Consider the following 15503-nt stretch of genomic DNA (forward strand, 5'->3'; position numbering starts at 1 on the left):
TCAAAAAAAAAAAACTAGGGGAATGGGCTGAGGAAGAAAGTTGGGGTGGAGAAATGGGAAGGGCCTCTTTTGTATTGTGGCTCCCCCCGCCCCCCACGTACTATTTTAGCATAGTTTTTGCTTAGATTCAGTTGCCTTGTTGCTTGAGTTCCTCTTTTAGATGAGTTCCTGCATCCCTCAGCAACTGCCCCTGTCACCAAGGTTGTCTCACCATAAGAAGTTCCTGAACTCTCCCTTTCTGGTTCTGACATCATACAGGTAGCAGCAAGCCAGGGCATGTCCATATCTTCACTGGAAATGCCATTTTGAAATTGTTCCAAAATCACTGATCATTTTGGTTGCACTTCAAGTATGAAGGGAATTCTCAGGGAATCACATGTCTTTGCCATAGATGTCATCTGACTTCCACAAAGGGAAGATATATGTGGTGCTGTTGTCATTGAAACAGTTAGAAGAAGTCAAGGCATCTGGTCACCTCTGTTGAGGTTTGGTCATACCTTGAAGGTGTCTGAAATGGAGAACAGAGGTCATTTTTAGTGTTCAAGAACTGAAACAAAAGACAACAGAAGTTTCCAACATAGTGTTAAAAACCAAACAGTTAAACAAATCCATCTCAAAACAAAGTTTTCAGCACTTAAAACCCAGAGGTTTTACATACAAATCTGGAATCTCAGCTGTTTAAAACAAATTGGGAGATCTAATGTCTCTGGATTTTGCTTTCAAATTTGTCAAAATTGATTAGATTGGAGTATCAGCTGTCCCTCTGGAGCATCTGAAGTCTCATATTATCAGCTTGTTCCCTGGAAATATGATCTGCAGGGTTTACATGGTCAGAATAAAGGTCCAAATATATCCTCTTAAATCATTCTTTTCACTCTCTCTTGGTAGTTCCTGTCCTTTGAACAGGAAATAGACATGGGAGACATGATAAAGAGTCATTCTCTTATGCTTTCCCATGTCTATTTCCTGTTCAAAAGGCAGGAGCTAGAGAGTGAGAGTGAAAAGGGTGATTTAAGAGGATATATTTGGACCTTTATTCACCTGTTTATAGTCAATAATTCACAAGGTTATCCACATAACTCAAAATCAAAATATACTGATTCAAATATATATCCTTGGATCTTTCTGAGGGGAAAATGTGTATGTATTATGAATTTCATAGGCTTAAAAAAATTAAATATTTTTCAAAATGATGTATCTGATATTTGGGACTTTTAAGCAAAAACTTTGTTAGTGAGACTACCTAAAAACAAAATAAATTAATCTCCACTGTAGTCTGGTAAATACCAGAATTATGGTTAGATCTAGAGGGTGGTAAGATAACAATCGGACACCAATACCTCTTTATGGAAAAGTATGGGTGAATTTCTGAGACCACATTTATTCTGAGGTATATTTTGTTTGTAATTCTGCCTTTTTCTACTAGACATAAATTGCTTCATACATATTCATCCTTACTTCCTAAAAGCATCCTAATTTCTTTTCGTGGTGTCATCTCTCTCCCATCTATTGCAGTTCCAGGGGTTTGTAGGGTGGTGGTGGTAAATCAAACCTCCTTGAATTCCCATTAGAGAAGCCATTGGTTCTTACTCTTACTGCTGAGTATGGGCAAAGAAATGGGCATGTGACTCAAGCCTGGAAATCTGAACTCTCTTGGTTATTTGAATCTTGAGCTGAGTGGTACAAATTGCTCTGATGGTCATGTGGCTCCTTACCTTGTTCCTATCCTGTTCCCAAGTCTGGTTCTCCAGGCTCCCTCTTGATTTCATGGGATTCACCAATATTCTGTTTAATTTTCTTTTCTTTATTTCATTTTGGTAGAGTGGTATTTTCTTCCGTATATTCAGAGAGCTCTAACAGATATATATAAGCCCTGACTCTGTCTTGACACTTCCCCTTCTACTACTACCTTAGTCCATCCCCACTGTCTCTTGCCTGGAATACTGACATAGTCTTCTTCCCAATAAAAACAGATAGATAAATATATCTGCTAAAACACTTATAAGTCAAATCAGTCACTTCTTTTCTCTAAACCTTCAAGTGGCTTCTCAGTTCACTTTGAGGGAAGACCACAATCTTTATGATTTTTAGGAAGGTTCACCATGATCTGGTGCCCTATTGCCTTTGTGACCTCATCTCCTACCACTCTTTCCCTCCTTGCTAGACTGGCCTCATTGCTGTTCCTCTAATGTCAGGCATAAACCAGCCCCAAGCATACTTTATTTCTTCTTTGTCTACCTTGATTACTTTTTCTCCAGATAGCTGCTTTGGCTCATTCTCTCACCTTGGGATTTTGCTCAAATATCACCTACATGGTGAGAACTTCCCTGACCGCTATATTTAAAATGTAAAGACTTTCCCATTATTGGCATTTTCTGCCCATTTCTCAGCTTTTTTAAAATTTAATTTTTACACTTTAATTCCAGTATATTTAACAATGTTCTATTAGTTTCAGTTATACAATATAGTGATTCAATAATTCTATCCATTACTCAATACTTATCATGATAAGTGTTCTCTTAATCTCCTTCACTTATTTCACCCATCTCCCCACCTGCCTCCTATCTGGTAACCATCAAGTTGTTCTCTATACTTACAATTCTGTGCTTTTGTCTCTTTTTTTCTTTGTTTTGTTTCTTATATTCCACACAGGAGTGAAATCATATGGTATTTATCTTTCTCTGACTTATTTCACTTAGCGTTATACTCTCTAGATCGATCCATGTTGTTGCAAATGGCCAGATTTCATTCTTTTTTTTTTTATGTGATATATATATATCACATCTTCTTTATCTATCTTCATCTTTCAAAGGGACACTTACATTTCTTCCATGTCTTGGTTATTGTAAATAATGCTGCAATAAACATAGGAATGCATGTATCTTTTTAAATTAGGGTTTTAATTTTCTTTGAGTAAATACTCACTAGTGGAATTCCTGGATCATATGCTAATTCTGTCTTTAAGTTTTTGGGGAACCTCCATACTGTTTTCCACAGTGGCTACACTAATTACATTCCCACCAACAATGCATGAGGGTTCCTTTTTCTCCACATCCTTGATAACACTTATTATTTCTTGGATTTTTGATTCTAGCTACTCTGACAGGTATAAGGTGATATCTCTGTATGGTTCTGATTTGCATTTCCCTGATAATAAGTGATGTTGAGCATCTTTTCCAATGTCTGTTTGCCATCTATATGTCTTCTATGGAAAGATGTCAATTCATTTCAGGTCTTCTGCCTATTTTTAATAGGATTATTTAGGGGTTTTTTTGTTTTTGTTTTTTTTTGTTTTTTTGGTGTTGAGTTGTATAAGTTCTTTATATGTTTTGGATATTAACCTGTTATCAGATCTATCATTTGCAAATTTCTTCTCTCATTCAAAAGGTTGGCTTGCCATTTTGTTGATGATTTCTTTCATTGAACACAAGCTTTTTAAATTAGTGTAGACCCAATAGTTTATTTTTGGTTTTGTTTCCCTTGCCTTAGGAGACATAAAATGTGGCCACAGCTGATGACAGAGAAATTACTGCCTGTGAAAAATCTCTTCTAGGATTTTTATGGTTTTAGGTATCACATTCAGGTCTGTAATCCATTTTGAGTTTATTTTTGTGTATGATGTAATGAAGTGATCCAGTTTTATTCTTTTGCATATAGCTGTCAAGTTTTCCCAACACTGTTTTTCCCATTGCGTATCCTTGCTTCCTTAGTCAAAGATTAATTGACCATTTAATCATGGGCTTATTTCTGAGCTCTGTATTCTGTTCTTTTGAAAACCGTGTCTGTTTTTGTGCCAGTACCATACTGTTTTGGTTGCTATAGCTTTGTAGTATATCTTGAAATCTGGGATCGTGATACCACCAGTTTTATTCTTCTTTCTCAAGATTGCTTTGACTACTGTGTGTGTGTGTGTGTGTGTGTGTGTGTGTGTGTGTGTGTGTCTCCACACAAATTTTAGGATTATTTATTCTAGTTCTGTGAAAAATGCTGTTGGTATTTTAATAGGGATTTATTAAATGTGTAGATTGCTTTGGGTAGTATGGACATTTTAACAATATTGGTTCTCCCAGTCCAGGAGCATAGTACATCTTTCCACTTATTTGTGTCATCTTGAACTTCTTTCAGCAATGTTTTATAGTTTTCAGAGTATAGGTCTTTCACCTTCTTGGTTAAATTTATTCCTAGGTATTTTATTATTTTTGGTGTAATTGTAAATGGGACTGTTTTTATAATTTCTCTTTCTGCTACTTCATTTTTAGTGTATAGAAATGCAGTGGATTTCTAGATAATGATTTTGTATCTTGTGACCTTACTGAATTCATTTATCAATTCTAATAGTTTTTTGGTGGAGTTTTTAGGGTTTTCTATATATTGTATTATGTCACCTGCAAATATCAAAAGTTTTACTTCTTTATTACCAATTTGCATGCCTTTATTTCTTTTTGTTGTCTGATTGTTATGGCTAGGACTTCCACTACTATGTTGAATAAAAGTAGTGAGAGTGGACATCCTTCTCTTGTTCCTGACCTAGGGAAAGCTCTCAATTTTACCAATTGAGTATGATGTTTGCTGTGGGTTTTTTATATAAGGCCTTATTATGTTGAGGTATGTTCCCTGTAACTCTACTTTGTTGAGGGTTTTTATCATGAGTGGAAGTTGCACTTTGTCAATGTTTTTTCTGTATTTATTGAAAGGATCATATGGTTTTTATCATTACCCTTATTGATGTGATGCATCACATTGATTGATTTGTGAATATTAAACCACCCTTTCAACCCAGGAATAAATCCCATGTGATCATGGTGAATGATTTTTTAAAAATGTATTGTTGGATTCATTTTGCTGAATTTTGTGTAGGATTTTTACATCTTTGTTGATGAGAGGTATTGCCCTGTAGTTCTCTTTTCTTATAATATATTTGTCTGGTTTTGGTATTGGGGTAACATAGAATGAATTTGGAAGCTTTCTTTCCTATTCTGTTTTTTTGAAATAGTTTGAGAAGAATAAGTATTAACTGTTATTTAAGTGTTTGGTAGAGTTCACCTCTGAGTCCTGCTGGTTCTGGACTTTTGTTTGTTGGGAGATTTTTGATTACTGATTCGATTTTATTGCTGGTAATTGTTCTGTTCAAATTTTCTTTTTCTTCCTGTTTCAGTTTTGGTAGGTTATATGTTTCTAGGTATTTATCCATATCTTCTAGGTTGTCCAATTAGCTGGCATATAATTTTTCACAATATTCTCTTTTAATCCTTTGTATCTCTGTGGTGTCAGTTGTTATTCCTTCTTGTTCATTTTTTGTTTGAGTCTTCTTTGTCTCTCTCTCTCTCTTTCTCTTTTGATGAGTCTGGCCAAAGGTTTATCCATTTTGCTGATATTTACAAAGAGCCAGCTCCTAGTTTCATTGATTTATTCTGTTGGTTTTTGTTGTTTTGTTGTTGTTGTTTTGTTTTGTTTTTTAATTTTCTATTTTGTTTATTTCTGCTCTAATCTTCATTATTTCCTTCCTTCTACTGGCTTTCATATTTGCTTGTTCTTTTTCTAGCTCATTTAGGTATAAGGTGATGTTATTTATTTGGGAGTTTTCTTGTTTCTTGAGGTAGGCCTATATTTCTATAAACTTCCCTTTTAAAATAGCTTTTGCTACACCCCAAAGATTTTGGACTGTTTTCATTTTCATTTGTCTCCATGTATTTTTTATTTATTTATTTATTTTTTTTTTTTTAAATTTTTTTTTCAACGTTTATTTATTTTTGGGATAGAGAGAGACAGAGCATGAACGGGGGAGGGGCAGAGAGAGGGAGACACAGAATCGGAAACAGGCTCCAGGCTCTGAGCCATCAGCCCAGAGCCTGTCGCCGGGCTCGAACTCACGGACCGCGAGATCGTGACCTGGCTGAAGTCGGACGCTTAACCGACTGCGCCACCCAGGCGCCCCTCCATGTATTTTTTTATTTCCTCTTTGATTTCTTCATTGACCCATTCATTGTATAGTAGCATGTCATTTAACCTCCATGTATTTGCGTTCTTTCCAGATTTTTTCTTGTGGTAAATTTCTAGTTTCATACTGTTGTGCTCAGAAAAGATGCATGTTATGACTTTAATCTTTCTGAATTTGTTGAGACTTGTTTGTGGCCTAACATGTGATCTATTCAGGAGAATGTTCCATGTGCACTTTAAAAGAAAGTGTATTTCATTCTTTCTCATTGCCATGTAGTACTCCATTGTGTATATAAACCACAATTTCTTTATCCATTTATCAGTTGATGGACATTTAGACTCTTTCCATAATTTGGCTATTGAAATATGGCCCTTTGTAGCAACGTGGATGGAACTGGAGAATGTTATGCTAAGTGAAATAAGCCATACAGAGAAAGACAGATACCATATGTTTTCACTCTTATGTGGATCCTGAGAAACTTAACAGGAATCCATGGGGGAGGGGAAGGAAAAAGAGAGAGGTTAGAGTGGGAGAGAGCCAAAGCATAAGAGACTCTTAAATAATAGAACAAACTGAGGGCTGATGGGAGGTGAGAGGGAGGGGAGGGTGGGTGATGGGTATTGAAGAGGGCATCTTTTGGGATGAGCACTGGGTGTTGTATGGAAACCAATTTGACAATAAATTTCATATATTTAAAAAAAAAAAAGAAAGTGTATTCTTCTGTTTTAGGATGGAATGTCCTAAATATATCTGTTCAATCCATCTGGTCCAATGTGTGATTCAAAATCATTGTTTCCTTATAGATATTCTGTTTGAATGATCTATCCATTGATATAAGTGAGGTGTTAAAATCCCCTACTATTATTTTATTTCTATCAATTACTTCCTTTATGTTTGTTACTAGTTGCTTTATGTGTTTTGGTGCTATCATGTTGGGTGCATAAATAATTATAATTGTTATATCTTCTTGTTAGATTATGTCCTTTGTGATCATATAGTGTCCTTTTTTCTTGTTACAGTCTTTTTTTTTTTTTAATGTTTATTTATTTTTAAGAGAGAGAGAGAGAGAGAGAGAGAGAGAGAGAGAACAAGTGCCCAGGGTAGGGGCAGAAAGAGAGGGAGACAGAATCCTAAGCAGGCTTGGCACTGTCAGTGCAGAGCCAGATGGAGGGCTCAGTCTCACTATTGTGAGATCATGACCTGAGCTGAAATCAAAAGTTGAACACTTAACCGACTGAGCCACCCAAGCGCTCCTACAGTCTATGTTTTAAAGTCCATTTTGTCTGGTATAAAAATTGCTGTCCAAGCTTTCTTTTTTACTTCCATTTACAGGATAAATGCTTTTACATCTTTTGACTTTTAATCTGCATGTGTCTTCAGGTCTAAATTAGTCTCTTCTAAGCAGCATATAGATGAGTCTTGTTTTTTTAACCATTCCATCACCCTATGGAATTTGATTGGTATGTTTAGTACATTTACATTCAAAGTAATTATTTATAAGGGCACCTAGGTAGTTCACTCAGTTAAGTGTCTGACTCTTGGTTTCAGCTTAAGTCATGATCTCACAGTTCATCAGTTCAAGCCTTGTGTTGGGCTCTGTGCTGAAAATGTGCAGCCTGCTTGGGATTCTCTCTCTTCCTCTCTCTGCCCCTCTCCTGTTTGTGCTCTCTCTCCCTCTCTCAAAAAATAAATAAATAAATAAATAAATAAATAAATAAATAAATAAATAAACTGTTAAAAAAACCCCAAAAAAACCAAAGTAATTATTTATAGATACATACTTATTGCCATTATGTTACTTGTTTTATGGTTTTCTGTATTTATTCTCTGTTCCTTTCTTCTCTTGCTCTGTTCTGTCACAGTTTGCTGGCTTTCTTTAGGGATATACTCGGATTTCTTGCTGTTTATTTTTTGCATATCTGTTACTGGTTTTTTATTTGTGGTTACCATTAGGTTTGTATACAAAATATTATTCATATTGCAGTCTATATTAAGTTGACGGTTGCTTAAGTTTGAACCCATTCTTTATTCTTCTCCCATGTTTTAGGTGCATGTTGTCTTATTTTCACATCCTTTTATTTTTTGAATCCCTTAAATGATTTTTATAGAGATACTTAATTTGCTGCTTTTATGCTTCCTACTTTTCATACTTATGGTTTTTCCTTTACAATCAACGAGTTCCTTCTAATATTTCTTGTGGGGCTGGTCTAAGTACTCATGAATTCCTTAAACTTTGTCTGGGAAACTCTTGATCTCTCCTTCTATTCTGAATGTCAGCTGTACTGTATAAAGTAATCTTGGCTCCAAGTTTGTTTTGTTTTGTTTTGTTTTTTGTTTTTCCTGTCAGCACTTTAAATATATCATGCCACTCCCTTGTGGCCTGCAGTTTCTGCTGAAAAATCAGCTGATAGCCTTATGGGCTTTCTCTGGTATGTAACTTTTCTTTTCTCTTGCTGCTTTTAAATTCTCTTCTTATCACTGCTTTTTGCCGTTTAATTACTATGTATCTTGGTGTGGGCCTCCTTGGGTTGATTTTTGGGGGGGCTCTCTATGCCTGTTGGATCTGGATTTCTGTTTTTCGCTCCCATATTTAGAAAGTTTTCAGCTATTATTTATTCAAATACATTTTTGGCTCCCCTTTCTCTCTCTTCTCCTTGTGGGATCCCTGTAATGTGGGTGTTATTACACTTTTGATGTTGTTGCTGAGTTTCCTAAGTCTATTTTCATTTTGTATTTTTTTTTTCTCTCTCCTGATCAGCTGGATTGCTTTCCATGACTCTCTCCTCCAGGCTACTGATCTATGCTTCTGCTTCCTCTTGCATACTATTTGTTCCCTTTAGTATATTTTTAATTTCAGTTATTAAGTTTTTCATGTCTTATTGGTTCTTTTTATGTTTTTTTATCTCATTGTTTAGAGTCTCACTGAGGTCCTCCACTCTTTTCTCAAGTCCAGTGAGTATCTTTATGATAAATATTTTAAATTATCTACCAGGCACATTACTTATATCTGTTTTGTTTAGGCCTCTTGTCCTGTTCTTTCATTTAGGACATTTTCCTCTGTCCCCTCATTTTGTCTAACTCTCTGTGTCCACTTCTATGTATTTGGAAATTCAGCTGTCTCCTATTCATATCCTATCCATCCATAAGTAGTGGTGTCTTATGAAGAAAAGGTCCTGTAGTTCCCTTCAGTGCAAAGTCCCTTGTTTATCAGAACCTTGTGCTTCAGGGGTGTCTCATGTGTGTCATGTGTGCCCTACTGTTGTGGCTGCCTTGATTTTGCCTTAAATTCAGTTTTCTGAAATGGCTCTCTTTGCCTTGTGGGTAGGGTTTGGTTCCTGTGTCATTAGTGGAGCAGTCTGGGGCTGCCTTGGTCTTGAGTCAAACCAGGAGTTTGCCAGAGATGTTGCTGGCATCACTGAATTGTAGGGCACTTTCCCTGTGTTTCCCCTGAGAAACTTTCACTGGTGGGCAGGGCCTTTAATCAAGCCAGATGTCTGCCCTCAGCTCACTGCTGGGGCGACAATGGGACTGGGGTGTGTGGCTGTCTTACCCTCTCCCTGGTGCAGAATCACTTTGGAACGGGACAGGTCCCTGTTGGGGCTGCTTGCACACTGCCAGGTTGTGGCATCTCTTTGGATGGTTTCCTGCCAAGAGTATATTGGAAGGGGTGTGTCTGCAGGAGAATGCAGGGGTGGGGCATGCTGTTAGCAAGTAGGTAGCAAGTATTGACACTGCACTGATTCCTGCAGGTTTCTGTGTCTAGGCAGGGGGATGGGGAAGGGAAGTGGTGCCCACCTGCTCTTTTGTTCTTGGGAAAGTCTCCCAAAGATCCCTACCCTTCCAGCACACACTCTGAGATCAGTAAGTAAATCTCCCACCTGTATATCCCAGGCATTTTTCAAACTGTTGCTTCTATGCTGTATCTCCATAGCACTGTTTGTTGTTCTGCCTCTTTAAGGGTGGGGACTCAGTTTCCTATCACACTCCTGGCTGTCCCAGAGCCAAACCTGCTAATTTGTAAAGTTCTGGGTGTTAAGCCCTACAGATTCTTGGCCTGTCTGGCTTCAAAGTCAAATGTTTTGAGCGATTTGCCTTCCTCATGCAGGTTACCTATGCCTGGGGTTTTAGGGATAAAGGTCTGTTTCTTGCCTCTCTTCATGCCTTGGTTTCCTTTCCTCCTGTAGACAGTTCCACAGGTCTCTTTAGCTCCCAGCGATGTCTCTGCCCTCCTTCCCTCTTTGATGTGGTCTCTTCTCTACCTTTAGTCATGGAGAGTCTATTCTGCCAGTTCTTGGGTTCATTTTCTGGGTTGTTACTGTTGTGGGTAACCTAGTGTATTCATGGGACGAGGTGAGCTTAGGGTATTCCTATTCTGCTATCTTCCCTGGAAGTCCCAGCTTATTTTTAAATTTTATTTTATAGAACTTTCTCACCATCTAAAATGACCATGTCATTTTCTAAAAGTTGCTTTTCTATGTTCCTGGAATGTTAGCTTTAAAAGGCCATATAATGTTCAGTTCTGTATCTTCAACATATAGAATAATGCTTGGCATGTTAATTCATTGTATAAATGATGTGCCCCTTTGGGGACAGTTATGTTTCATTTGGCTTGTATCCTTAATATCTTGCACAGTGCATGTCACAGGATAGGGATATAATAAATATTAGTTTTTGTTGTTATCCCTAGATGTTATAACTGTTAAATAGGACAGTCATCACGATCTAATCCTGTCATGGTTTCAGTCTTTTGGATAAGTAGTTTCTAATAATCATAGGGACTAACTCCACCCAGTATTTGAGCTCATATTCATTTTAATGAAATCAAAACCAAAAAATAACAACTTGATCAGGACAGAACTTGCTTAAAGAAAGACTCAGATTAGTTTCAGCAAGCTTACACAGTCAGCATTTTAGAGGTGAAGCTCTGAGGTTGAATCAAGCCAAGAAATACAATTGATCATCCTAGTCTGCAAATTTCATTTGTAAGTTCAATTGAAGTGTAAGTGGAATGGGATCATGTTATTAGTTCTCTTAGAGGCACAGATTTCCAGGATAGGAAAATATGTCTGTGCCTGCCTGGCCAGTCAGCCATGGGCTATCAATGCAGTGTTCCCAGGAACACTCCTTGGAGGGAATTAGAGGACATGAGGAGAGACTAATACTAAGCAAGATGTTTTGATCCCTTCATCCTCTTCCCCACACTCCCCCTTCCCCAACATACACCAGTTAAACCAAATGGTTGTGGTATTGTGACAAAAAGATGAATATAATTCTAATCTAAATTTAGTCTGTTTTTTTTTCAATCAGAATATTTCTTTTCTTCCTCTTGCAATTAAGCATTCTAATTTTCCTTTCCTATTGCAAAATTCTGCCTTTTAGATTGGCGGGGATTCAAATGGTATTAGTCATTATTTCTAATTATTTAAGCTATTTCAATGATTGAAGAGAATGTCTATGATTATAGGTTACTGTTAAATAATGGAGTCCTTTCAAAATCTCATTGGTCAGTTTCAGTTTAGTTGGGAAAAAAATCACAGAGACAAAAATACAAGTTTTGAAAAACTACTCTTTTTAGCTACAAAAACTAGCTCGCATTCTTCTTATCAGAAGTAGAGGAAAGATTTTGCTGCAAACTTAGGAGAATACTGCTTATTAACTTCTTTATAACATGGTGAGAGTTTTTTCATTCCTGAATTTTAGCAATTTTGAAATGCTGAGATGCTCTCATTTTTCCTTTATAACTCAAGTCTGGAACCCAGAATTTCTTGCTTGGATTGTGAATTGCCAAACTCCAAGAGAATTGTGAATTTTTTTATTTTTCATAAAAATAATAAATGGCACTTGAAATATTTGAGTTAGATAAATTCCATTTAAGGTCAAGTCTATCTTGTTTGAGACCTGCAATTCAAATCAAAACCACCTGGGGATGGAGTGGTTCTGTTGCACCCATGTATCTGAGGAAATCTTGCTGGGGATTGAGAGTTGACACCCAGACTTCATGTGCACATATCAATTGAAGAAATAAGATAATTATCTAAAACCTCCAAGCAACATTTCACTGGAGTTTTTTTGGGGGAGGGGCAGTTGTTTGTTTTTTGTTTTAGTCAATCTTACACATTAATGTAAATGTGATTTTTATGTGGCTTTTTAATGGATACTCAGATGGCAGCATCACTTTTCCATTTTTATTTTATTTTGTGCTTCAATAAATGCTGTTCTTGCACATGTTAAGCCAAATAAAATAACTGTTCAGCTCAGACAGTGTTATCATTTTCATTATTTATAAGATAGTGTGCATTTGTAGTCAGTGGAGTAATTATAAGTTCCAGATGGCAGGGCCCATTCCTATTAAGTTTTCTGTCCCCAGCGCTTAGTGCAATGCCTAGCACATAATAGGTCCTCCATACCTGCTTAATCAGGTAATGCTAATGGGATGGTTTGTTACTGTGATCTAGTTTCTTGACCTATAAAAGTGGCATTAATTATCTCTTTGATATGTTCTATTCTTATTATTATGCCATTTAGAAGTTTTTAGGATACATACATTAGGTTTATAATAGTAGTTCCTTGAATTTGAACAACTTTGTGAGAAACACCTATATCCATTATTTTAGCATGTTCTCACTACATTTCTATTAAGTCAGGAGGCATGGAAGCCTGAAGTTTAAGAGATTATCATTCTTTATTCAAACTCCAAGCCAGTTCTCTCTTCTTTGCTAACTGTATGGTAGGCATAATGAACACATTATTTACCTCCAATAAAAGATTTCCTTCCTAAAGACTCATTGGTCGATAGTATTAAAATAATAAGGAATTCAGAAATCAAGCTTCTGACAACTTTATGTTGTTGGCATGGATTTTAGAATTTTATTTTAAGTGGCTATTTTCCAAATAAAGCTCAGCGTGATGGAAAAATCGGCTCTGGGCTATATGCTTGAGGATTGTTTACTTGGTGGGTTAATCACAAAGTTGTTTTTTTCCAAGGTTGGCTTCTCAGTGGGAGATCCCTGAAGGTTGCTATGGGTCCACAGGTCACAAAATAGTGTTAATAGCATATTCAACATAATGGAAGTGTCTTCTGAATTATTGGGCTAATATACCTATTGTTCATCTTCCTGATGGAAAAACTGAGAGATGATTTTGTAAATGCTTGTACATTAGAAGTATTATTGAAGGTTTGCAAACATATTAAAAAAGGGGGCCTGTCTTTTCTTAAAATTGTCTACTTAAAATTTTCCCCCTCTGCTTTGCCTATTTCATGATGTTTTTAATTCTCTTCTCCTTAGAGTCCCAAGGCCTGAGGTTCTATTCCATTTCCTCTTCTTTCCATAAACAATTTTTCCAGTTGGATTTGTCAATAAAGCAGGCAGTATTTATTTGATTTACTGATAATTTTTCAGAATTTTATATATGAAAAAGTTTTCTCATCGAAATTTAATTATCCTGATCATCAACTTTGTCCTTACTTTTGCTTAGACAAAATTTTCCCCATTTCCTAAATTTTTTTGTAGCGATAGAGGTAATTAATGATGCCAGAAACTTTTAAGGCGGTTCAATTGTACCTTTTGCTTTTCTCTAAATGATCTAATCCCAAAACTTGAAACATTGTTTAATCCTTCCTCCTTTTTAATACTCTCTAATTCTAAGTATCTTCAACTATATGATTGACTCAGGTTTAACTGTAATTAATTATAAATTTCACTTTTTTCATCTAAACGTGTAACTCCTTAAAGCCAGAGGCCTCACTTTTTTTTCTGTGTTCCTCTTTTTATTCTTGTCACATATTAAGTGCCTGGTACCTTCAAAAGAGGAATGTTATACATGGTTATTTGCTTAATGAGAAATATTCATATTTGTATTTATTTTTTAACGTTTATTCATTTTTTTGAGAGAGAGAGAGAGACAGAGCATGAATGGGGGAAGGTCAGAGAGAGAGGAAGACACAGAATCTGAACAGGCTCCAGGCTTTGAGCTGTCAGCACAGAGCCCGACGCGCGCCTCCAACTCACGGACCGCGAGATCATGCATGACCTGAGCCGAAGTCGGACGCCCAACCAACTGAGCCACCCAGGCGCCCCATATTTGTATTTGTTAATAGCAACAATAAACACTTTCAACATTGATCCCATTATAAATGTTAGGCAAGTTAGAATAGTAACAGAACAATGCAAATTGTTTTACAGAAATGAGGATTACAGCACCTATTAATGCATAATAATGTGGAATGTGGACTGAAGATACTGGTAAAGTGATCTCAATCTCATTTTATCTTATTTCCTATTGCCTTGTTTACCCTGTCCCTTGGTATTTGAATAGGACATCAGTTGACTTTAATGACTAGTATTGCAGTTATCTTTTTACCCTTGATTAGTTTTTTAAAAGAATATGCCCATTCTTTGAACAAAATGTCATGATAGGGACATGTGTATCTTAAACTGCCCATATGTTACCAAAGCAGGTTTAGATTCTGTGCAGATTATTCCAAGCCTGTTATTTGACTAGGAGGATTTTGCAGACTTTACGAGCAAAGCAATTATTGGATATGTATGCTCCAGAGTTGATGATAGGTTTTTGCTTAACATTTTACATGATATCTAAAGTGCCCTTAAATTTCAAAAGTGAACTTTTGAGTTCCTAGCCTGGTGATTAAGAAATCTATAAATGTCATATTTCATGAATAGATATGAATAATTATAACTTCTTATTGACAGTGACCTCAGTGATTTCCCCCAGTGGTTGGGCAGGCATCTAAAGGTTAGCTCTTTAAAGTTCAAAGCTGATTTAGGTGGTGAGACACTGTATTAGTTGTGTGAGTGCAGTTTTTATGTGGTGTGGAGCATTGGGAGAGAGCTTTGGAGCTAGAGTGCCTGCCTTTGAAGCCTGTCTTTGCCACTCACAAACAATGTGGCAGGGCTACCAAATGATTTTGTATGTTTCCTTATTGGCAAAAAGGGAGAATAATAATAGTACTTCCCTCATAAGATTGTTATGAGCTTGAAATTAGATACTTAAAGTGCTCAGTTACCACTTAATAAAGATCAAACATTATTATTATTCTCTTTCTGTTATCTGTCTCTACTTTTTTTTTTTTTTTTTTCATCTGCCTGACTTTAGCCAAGAGGTGCTGACCCAGAGGACCATTTCAGAGTCTACTCCAGAGGACTTCCTGTCTCTTCCCCTTGTTACCTTTCCTTCTTTCCAGACTGGCAGTGGTATGGAATGCAATCTTTCTAATTTGTTTCCCCTTTCATTTTCAGAGTTTTGATCATATATCCTAAGAGAAAACAGAATTTAACAAATATGAGAGGTGATAAAGCTTAAATTCTACCAAGTTCTTAGAGTTATGATTTCCAGTGTAATTCTTATCTCCTTTATAAAACTGATTTCCATTCATTCAAGTTATTTAAAGGCAAAAAGTGCCTGATTTCTCCTTCTTCTATGAAAACCCTTTTCCATGTGGACTAGTGTAGAGGGTGGTGAGCTTGTTTGATGAGACGATGTCTGTCTATTATAGATTTCTGCTTCGTGCAGGAATGGACCCTCTGGGGAATTCTTTGTAAACACA

General features: G+C 36.4%; 1 long non-coding RNA gene across 1 annotated transcript in view; it reads left to right on the forward strand.

Annotated features, from left to right (window-relative positions):
• LOC116738165 overlaps positions 1–15188 on the forward strand; it is a 141030-nt gene extending 125842 nt beyond the window's left edge. The window contains exons 5-6 of the long non-coding RNA XR_004343818.1: positions 14122–14181; positions 15053–15188. This is a non-coding gene — a long non-coding RNA (uncharacterized LOC116738165). The remainder of the gene's footprint in view (positions 1–14121; positions 14182–15052) is intronic.
• Positions 15189–15503: the final 315 nt, after the last annotated feature.

This window comes from Lynx canadensis, chromosome A1 (genome assembly GCF_007474595.2).
Source record: "Lynx canadensis isolate LIC74 chromosome A1, mLynCan4.pri.v2, whole genome shotgun sequence".
Taxonomy (NCBI): domain Eukaryota; kingdom Metazoa; phylum Chordata; class Mammalia; order Carnivora; family Felidae; genus Lynx; species Lynx canadensis.